The sequence below is a fragment of the Zingiber officinale genome, chromosome 4A (assembly GCF_018446385.1).
Source record: "Zingiber officinale cultivar Zhangliang chromosome 4A, Zo_v1.1, whole genome shotgun sequence".
NCBI lineage: Eukaryota > Viridiplantae > Streptophyta > Magnoliopsida > Zingiberales > Zingiberaceae > Zingiber > Zingiber officinale.
This window is the reverse complement of record NC_055992.1, coordinates 58193714-58203874: the sequence shown is the minus strand read 5'-3', so window position 1 is coordinate 58203874 and position 10161 is coordinate 58193714.

Sequence of the window (10161 nt, the reverse complement as noted above, 5' to 3'; positions counted from 1 at the left end):
GCAAACCCAAGCAAGAACTCACGGCACAACACTTTGCATGGTAAAATTTGGCACAGCAGCTTCTACAAAGAACTCACATAAAATCCTCCACAACATGCTTCGAATTCACAATGAACAAGAGCACAATTTCTCAATCCTAACATGCTGTGCTCGTATAAAGGAAAGATCAAACTTGCTGTGCATGCAAATACTAAGATTCTAGGGTTCCTGCTAGGCCTCGGAAGCAAAGGAAGAATAAAAAAGGAGAATAATTGCACTTATACAAGCTTGCTGTGATGTACAACTATTTGTGCCAAATTGAATTGCAGTCAATTGCAGGAAAACTTAACTGTAACTGAAAAAGCTAAGCACCCTAAGTACTCAATGCAACCTAGGGTTCATGTAAAGCTCACGAATAACCTTCAAATTACAGCCGACGGTAAAGGATGAGCAAACCGATTCTAGGGTTCGTGCAAAGCTTCAGAAACCAGACAGGGATCAAGAACAACTTCGGAGCTATCGTACTACAGGTGAGTAGTACTTACCGAGGGTTCTTGGACTTACAACCGAAGGGGAGAGGCGGCTAGGGTTCCGGGTGGAGCTTGAAACTCGGCGGCTCCTTGGTGCTTTCGAGATCCCCTCGTCGGGATGACCACCCATGGTCGAAGGCCGGCCAGAAAAAGGGCTTCGCTGGCGCCGGAGACCAAAACCTAGCTCGCTGCGTTTCCGCCCGAGCCCAAAAGCGCCGACGCACGCGTGAGGAGAAGAGGAAGAGAGGTTAGGGTTCGGGTGAAATTTCCTCTCCTTAACTTATCCTTTAATACCAAGGCTTATCTCTGTCCTTTACTATATCTTAATTACATTTCGGTTCCCATCTTTTCATGAAATAACCGCAGCCCAGTTGGTTGGCTGGGTCCGGCTGAGGTTCGGCTCGGGTCGAGGTCTTGGGTTCGAACCTTGGCTTGCAAAATTTTTTTTTTGAGCTAAGCTTCTTTCGTTTAATAAAAATATCAAACGACTTCCAAAAATTACGCAAAAATACTCTAAAAATTTCTAAAAATCTCTAGAATATTTTAAAAGCATTTCCAAATATTTTTATAGACATTTGGAACTCGAAATAGGGAAAATTGGGTTGTTACAATCCCCCATATCTTATAAAAAGTTTGTCCTCGAACTTAGAATAGCTCTGGATACTTCTGTCTCATACTGTCCTCCCGCTCCCAAGTGATTTCCTGGTGCTTCTGGTTCTGCTAGACGACCTTCACCAGTGGTACTTCTTTGTTTCTCAATCTCTTGACTGCTCTGTCCACTATCTGTGTAGGTCTGCTCTCATAACTAAGATCCTCCTGGATCTGCACTGACTCAGGCTGAATCACTTGGCTCTGGTCATGGAGACACTTCTTTAGCATGGAGACATGAAATACATTGTGTATTGCTGACATATCTTGTGGTAAGTCCAGCTTGTAAGCTACTTTCCCAATCCTCTCTATGATCAGGTAAGGTCCTACATAGCGAGGACTTAATTTGCCCTTATTGCCAAATCTCATCACTCCCTTCATAGGAGCGACCTTGAGGAAAACTGAATCTCCTACTTGGAATTCCAATGGCCTTCGGCGTGTGTCAGCATAACTTTTCTGTCTGCTCTGAGCAGTCTCAATTCTTTGTCTGATTTTCTGGATCTCCTGAGTGGTCTCGTCCATCAGCTCTGTCTGAATACCCAGCTCTACCTCCATTTCTTTTCTCTCTCCTACTTCTTGCCAGCATATGGGTGATCTGCATTTCCTACCATATAGTGCCTCATAAGGTGCCATCTTGATGGTGGCCTGAAAGCTATTGTTGTAGGCGAATTCAGCTAAGCACAAATACTTGCACCAACTTCCCTTGAAATCCAGTGCACAAGTTCTGAGCATATCTTCTAAAATCTGATTCACTCGCTCTGTCTGTCCATCAGTCTGTGGATGGAAAGCTATGCTGAACTTGAGTTTGGTGCCTAGTGCATTCTGAACGCACTCCCAAAAGTGTGAGGTGAAGTGCCCATCTCTATCAGAAATGATAGATTTAGGAACTCCATGAAGTCTGACTACCTCTTTAACATATAGCTGGGCCAACTACTCTATAGAGTGGGACACCTTGATGGCTAGGAAGTGAGCAGACTTAGTCAATCTGTCCACTACTACCCATATTGCGTCATATCCATTTGTAGTTCTTGGAAGACCTGTTATGAAGTCCATGGATATGTCTTCCCACTTCCACTCTAGTATTGGGAGAGGCTGAAGAACTCCTCCTGGTCTCTGGTGTTCTTCTTTAACTCTCTGGCATGTCAGGCAGGTACTGACATATTTAGCAACGTCTCTTTTGAGTCCGGACCACCAGAACCTTTGTTTCACGTCTTGGTACATCTTGGAAGAACCAGGATGTATGGAGTATGGTGTACTGTGAGCTTCTTCTAAGATCTTCTTCCTCAGTTCTTCATCATGGGGCACGCAAATGCGACTCCCTTGATAAAGAATCTCGCTATCTGTTACTCGAAACTCTGATTTGTCTTCTTTCTGTAACCCTTGCTTGATTTTCTGGATGTCTGGATCTTCACTTTGCTTTCTCTGTACCTCCTCAAGCAATGTGGACTCTAAGGTCAGTGCAGAGAGTTGCCCTTCAATAATTTCAAGTCCAAAATCCGACAACTCCTTCTACAGTGGCAGAGCTAATGATGACAAAGACATCAGGGATGCACTGGATTTTCTGCTGAGTGCATCTGCCACTTTGTTAGCTTTGCCTGGGTGGTAGAGGATTTCACAGTCGTAATCTTTGTCCAACTCCAGCCACCTGCGCTGTCTCATGTTTAAGTCCTTCTGAGTGAAGAAGTACTTAAGACTCTGATGATCTGTGAAGATTCTACACTGAACTCCATACAAATAATGTCGCCAGAGTTTAAGTGCAAAAACCACAGCTGCCAGCTCAAGATTATGAGTAGGGTAGTTCTTCTCATAATCTTTGAGTTGTCTGGAAGCATAAGCTATGACTTTTCCTTCTTGCATGAGTACAGCTCCTAAGCCCATCTTGGAAGCATCACTGTAGATGTCGAAACTCTTGTCGCTCTGTGGGACAGTCAGAATGGGAGCACTGATCAATCTCTTCTTTAGCTCTTGGAAGCTCTGCTCACATTTATATGACCATTCGAATCTCTTGTTCTTTCTGGTGAGGGTTGTTAGTGGAGAAGCTATCCTGGAAAAATCCTCCATGAACTTCCTGTAGTACCCTGCTAAACCAAGGAAGCTTCTGATCTCTCTGACGTTCTTGGGTCTACTCCAGTTGTTGACCGCTTCCACCTTGGCTGGATCCACTTGAATACCTTCTTTAGAAATAATGTGACCTAAAAACGCCACCTGATTTAACTAGAACTCGAACTTTGAGAATTTAGCATAAAGCTGCTTTTGCTGCAGAGTCTGCAGTACCATCCTCAAGTGCGTGTCATGCTCCTCTGGGGTCCTTGAATAGACCAGAATGTCGTCGATGAATACGATGACAAATTTGTCAAGATATTCTCTTAACACTCTGTTCATTAAGTCCATGAAGACCGCAGGTGCATTAGTCACTCCAAAAGACATGACTATAAATTTGTAGTGTCCATATCTGGTCCTGGAAACTGTTCTGGGTGTATCACTTTCTTTCACTTCCAACTGATGATACCCATAGCGTAGGTCTATTTTAGAGAACACTATTGCCCTTTTTTTAGCTGATCATATAGATTATCTATTATGGAATGAGGGTACTTGTCCTTAACTGCTACTTTGCTCAGCGCTCTAAAATCTATGCACCTTAGCATGGATCTGCCTTTCTTCTTAACGAACAACTCTGGAGCTCCCCAGGGTGAATGACTAGGGCGAATGAAGCCTTTATCAAGTAACTCCTGTAGTTGTTCTTGTAACTCCTTCAGCTCTGCTGGAGACATGCGATACGGAGCTTTTGAAATTGGACCGGTTCCAGGAACCAATTCAATCTCAAATCCACTCATTTATTGAAAGGTAGTCCAGGTAGATCTGCTGGGAATACTTCGGGATATTCGCAGACCACCCGAACCCCCTCTTTCTTACCTTCTTTCTGTTCTTCTACACTTACTTGACTGGGGCTCCGGGCTCCCTACTGTCTTGTCTTCTATCTTGGCTGGCTTGAACTCTATAAACTCCTCATAGTGCTTGTTGGTGATAGAACTCTTCATAGAACTCTAACTGAAAATCAGCCCAGCTCATCTGATCGGCTACTCTCTTGGTCTTTATCCTCTTCCACCACATACGAGCATCTCCAGACAGGAAGAAAGAGGCGCACTTGACCTTCTTGACTTCTGGCCAGTCAAGAAGCTCCATAGTGCTCTCCAGTGTTTAAACCAAGCCTGGGCATCCCAGGGCTCAGTCGTGCCTGAGAAGCTCTCTGGTTTTAGCTTTAGCCACTATATAAGGTAAGCTTCTGGTCTCTGGGGTGCTGTGACGGCTCCCTGGGTAGTTGGTGGAGTCTCAATTACCACTAAAGCCTCTACAGTGATGGCTGGAGGAGGGGGAGGAACTGCTGGCTGGTTTGCCATCAGATTGGCAATCACTTGCTGCTGTTCTGCTACTTGTCTCTGAAGTTAGGCAACAACTTTAGAGAGATTGGGCTCAGTTGATCTAAGCTCTTCGTTCTCCTGATCTTGGTTCTCAGTACGAACGGTACGGGGACATCCTTTTTCTTAACATCTAATTATACAAAGAAAAAGACTTGGTATCCTTTCTCTAACCCTTCTAATCATACATAAATATGAATAAAGAAAAGGCAAACTAAATCTTCTATCTTACTTTAGTACTCAAAAAAAACAAGTACTCTATACTGCAGTTAATAATAAGGAAAGCAGAATAAAGAAAGGATTTAAATACTTTCTTACTTGAAGACGACAAGGATGATGCTGATGTGTGTGTGATGCTGGAGAATGGAACACTGCTCTGATACCAACTGTAACAACCACCCTTCTTACTACTATTCTTTAAGGGTGACCGTTACATAACTACTACTCTACTTACTAGTGTCACTGACGCTATTATTAGTAAGTACTTAGATTTATCACGGTTCAGAGGAATTCCTACCGAAAATTTCGACAGAGTCTCCTCTGTACCGGTGACCAAATCCTAGTACATAGGATATATACGCAGCCACAGGCGGCTGGAACTCATTTTTCACAACCACGCAGTTATAAAAATAACAGTAAAAACAACCAACTATATCACTCCACGAATAATTAAAGTGACTAAATGCATATGCGGAAATAAACTCAACTACAATCTCACAAACTTCATAATAGTGTTAAAGAAAAGAACTAAAGCATAAACTCTAATCAAATAGGTCCTGCAGGTTTGATAACACTCTCTGGATCTCTCCATAGTCGCAGTCATCACACACCTTCATCACCACCACCATCCTATCGCCTCCCTTTTATATCTTAGCTTTTCCTTTATCTGCAGTAGGAGGAAAGAAAGCAAAACTATAAGCGAAAACGCTTAGTAAGTACTAATCTATCTCACAAAAACTTCGAAGTGCATAAAAGAAATGCAATAATACTGAAACTGAAATGCTAAAGCAAAACTGCATGTACTCATGGTATACAGAAATAAAACTGAATACTAAACATGCTCATTAACTGACAGGAAAAATAAGGAAACTACTACTGTAGGCTTAGAATTAAAGAACTAAACTTTTATTGATTCTAAGCATAAAACTTGTTTCCTTTTCTTTTATCCTTATAATAGAAATTAATCTTTTAATTTCTCTTTCACTTTCTTCTTCTTGTTCTTCTTTTCTTTTCTTTTCTTTTCTTTTCTTTCTTCTTTTATTCTTTGGGCCCAGGCTTAGTACCATCTTTATTTTGCGCGCTCTCTAATAGTGATTGAGGTAGCGAGCCTCTAGTCCTATGAGGAAAAGACCTTGGTCTTACCAGGGCCAAGACCTTGGAATTGGTCACCTGGATTTATTTAACGACAACCTTGGAAGTCGGGTACTAGCCTCTTACTTTAATTTACTAGTTATCTCTTTTTAACTAGTCTCTAGTCTTTTCTTTACTCTTTTATTTTCCTCATAATCTTTTACTAGAGTTTGTTGGAATCCTTTAGATATACCTAACAAGTATAGGATTACAATTAACTAAACATGCTATATAAAACAACGCAAGGGAACCCAATCTAAACTCTCTCTAAGCATGTTATCAAACAAGGAAAAAGAAAAGCAAAATATGAACTTCTAACATGCTGTAAATAAAGGAAAAGAAAGCACATCTGAACTTACTAATCACGCTATAGAATAGGGCAAAAGAAAGTAACTTTGGGCCTTCTAAACATGCTATAAAATAAAGCAAAAAGGAAGCTAATTTTGGGGCTTTCTAAGTATGCTGTAATAAAAGCAAAAGAATGCAACTTTACACTTTCTATCATGCTATAAACACAGGGTAAAGGAATCCCTTTTTGCTGGAATTTATGGCAGCAGGTGTACATACACGGATACTACAACTAAGAGCTAAACTTCTTCTATACAATTAAACTCAAACAATAAATAGCATGCTCAATAGGTAGGCTACAGAAGGTAAGGAATAAAAGGGGGAAAAACCCTAACTCATAGTCCTGTTCAATAGCAAACCCAAGCAAGAACTCACGGCACAACACTTTGCATGGCAAAATTTGGCACAGCAGCTTCTACAAAGAACTCACATAAAATCCTCCATAACATGCTTCGAATTCACAATGAACAAGAGCACAATTTCTCAATCCTAACATGCTGTGCTCGTATAAAGGAAAGATCAAACTTGCTGTGCATGCAAATACTAAGATTCTAGGGTTCCTGCTAGGCCTCGGAAGCAAAGGAAGAATCAAAAAGGAGAATAATTGCACTTATACAAGCTTGCTGTGATGTACAACTATTTGTGCCAAATTGAATCGCAGTCAATTGCAGGAAAACTTAACTGTAACTGAAAAAGCTAAGCACCCTAAGTACTCAATGCAACCTAGGGTTCATGTAAAGCTCACGAAAAACCTTCAAATTACAGCCGACGGTAAAGGATGAGCAAACCGATTCTAGGGTTCGTGCAAAGCTTCGGAAACCAGACAGGGATCAAGAACAACTTTGGAGCTATCGTACTACAGGTGAGTAGTACTTACCGAGGGTTCTTGGACTTACAACCAAAGGGGAGAGGCGGCTAGGGTTTTGGGTGGAGCTTGAAACTCGGCGGCTCCTTGGTGCTTCCGAGATCCCCTCGTCGGGATGACCACCCACGGTCGAAGGACGGCCAGAAAAAGGGCTTCGCCGGTGCCAGAGACCAAAACCTAGCTCGCTGCGTTTCCGCCCGAGCCCAAAAGCGCCAACGCACGCGTGAGGAGAAGAGGAAGAGATGTTAGGGTTCGGGTGAAATTTCCTCTCCTTAACTTATCCTTTAATACCTAGGCTTATCTCTGTCCTTTACTATATCTTAATTACATTTCGGTTCCCATCTTTTCATGAAATAACCGCAGCCCAGTTGGTTGGCTGGGTCCGGCTGAGGTTCGGCTCGGGTTGAGGTCATGGGTTCGAACCTTGGCTTGCAAAATTTTTTTTTTGAGCTAAACTTCTTTCGTTTAATAAAAATATCAAACGACTTCCAAAAATTACGCAAAAATACTCTAAAAATTTCTAAAAATCTTTAGAATATTTTAAAAGCATTTCCAAATATTTTTATGGACATTTGGAACTCGAAATAGGGAAAATTGGGTTGTTACACTAGGTTTCCCACCGAGCGGCTTAGGCTAGATTTCATTAAGCATACATATGTTCCATTGAAATCTAGGTACTTGAATAAGACTTTTTTTTACCTAGTATTGCACCTCTATTACATAGGTCATTGAGCATTACCAGTTAGAAAAATTGGTTTACTGTAGTTATGCAGTAAATCTCGATTTATGTGCTCAGTTCTACAATAATTTAGAATGAATAGATGACTTAACCTACTCTACCAGAGTTAATGGAAAGGATTTTCACTTTTCCCCTACTATATACTAGCCTAGGACTCAAAACATCTGCATGTCCATTTTTGTGTTACCCTAATAGGGATCTGCCATTTGGTGAGCCCTACTCTCATATTACATTAGATACTATCTACATACATTTTTTTTTAGGATGAGAGAGTACCTATAGTGATTGACTTTAGGTCGCTCTCCCTCAGGGTCCAGGACTATATCTTATATCGAGTCCTGACTACATGCATTTTGTCGATCACATCTCGCGACGTTGCGATGATGTGACCTTCCCACTCCTTCCTTTTGTATGCCCTCTATCAACGTCTAGACATCGACATTACATTACATATATTTCATAATGTCATACATGCATCCAGTCTTATTACTATATTTTGACATATATATTTTCGACCTTAGAGATAGATATGACCCTGGGGAGAACTACTTCCCTTAGTGCATATGGCGAGTTTGGTCAGCGTCAGCTAGCATTAGCGCATATAGACATCACTGCTCAGGGGAGTCTAGCTTGGAGAGGTGCGCCTTAGCCAGCCATACTAATCGAGGCCGAGGAGGAGTTTCCACCTTTTATTCCAGCCGAGGGAGAGGAGTGGCTAGAGTTTACGGTTGAGGAGATGTTTGGGTATGCTCCGACTTCGGACCAGCCTTCGACCTTGACCCAGCCCTCGACTTCTCTATCCGTCGAGGATCGACTTGCTCAACTTGAGGAGTCCTTTGCTCAGCTTCGGCAATCAGTCTCAGATGGATTCAGCACACTCCGGGGGAAGATGACCACTAGATTTACTTCCCTCCGAGATGACATGACCACCAGATTTAAGCAGATTTTTCAAGCTTTGCATGCTCCTGAGCGACCCTTACCACCACCTGCTAACGATGATCAGACCTGATTGTGTTACATACATTATTATGCATTATATGTGACTTGACTCACTATTTTTAGTTAGTTGTTCTTCAGTCTGATTGTTAAAATTAGGAATGTGTTTAATATACTAGGATCAATATTTTCAATATTATTTTCAACATTTTCAATTTCTAGGGCAATTTTTTTTACTTATTTTTCTTAAAATTCCCTTATTTTTAGAATCTTCAAAATCAATTTTAGCCTTAACCTAGATCTAACCCATAGAGAGCATGCTCCTATAGATTTAGGACTTGAGCATCTCACCAACACATTAGGGTTGCCTTATTTGTGTATTCTAAACTTAGAAAGGGGTGAGATGCATAGCCAGCTTGCCTGGACTTAAGATGCTTATATCAGTGCATCAATATAAGTCTGAGCGTTAAATACCAAATCTACAACAATCAGGTTAAGTAATCCAGGTTAGTTAAACACTAACTAGATACGAAGACCTAACTTGACTAACCAAGTGAATACTGCTATCTTTTGATAGTTAGCTAGTAACTAACGGTTAGATAGTTAAAGATAATTTATAACTGATTAGATTATTTTAAAGTAATATTAGGTTTAGGGGGAGGTAAAGAAAGTCAACAAAATTTTAAAACATTCCATTAAGCCATTTTTAAAATTATTACAGGTCTTGAAAAATTATTTTGAAAATTGTCTCAAACAATTTTTACTGTTGCAACATTTAGTATTTTAACCTTTGTCTTGGAGAACTTTAACCTTAAACTAAGTTTTTTTTGGGGAGAACTCAGCATTTTCAATTTTTTTTGGAAAACTTTAAAGTTTCTAAAGTTAATATATTTTAAAAAGTATTTTCAACCTTATTTCTCTTATGAAAATACTAATATCCAGTGTTTTAAAATTTATTCTACAAAATGTCTTTAAAACCTTTTGCATTACAAGATGTCTTGAAACACTTTGTTTTTTTTTTTGAAAAGGTTCTTTTCAAAATTTATTTTTGCAATTTTTAAAAAAGATGTTTCTTTATCATTTTCTCAAAAATGCAAAGTGATTTCAAAACTATCCTTGAACATATATGTTGTCAAATATTTTTGAATTTTTTTTTTAGGTTATACATTTTTTCCTCCCTCAAAGTAGTCCTAAGACATATTGTCAAAAAGTGTTCCCTTGCTTTTCTTAGCAAATTTTATCTCTCTATTCATGTTTTTTGATGAATGCCAAAGGGGGAGGGTTAAAGGGTTAAGTTGAAACAAATCAAAATTCATACTTGCATTTTTTTCTCCTAACTTAACCAAAGTT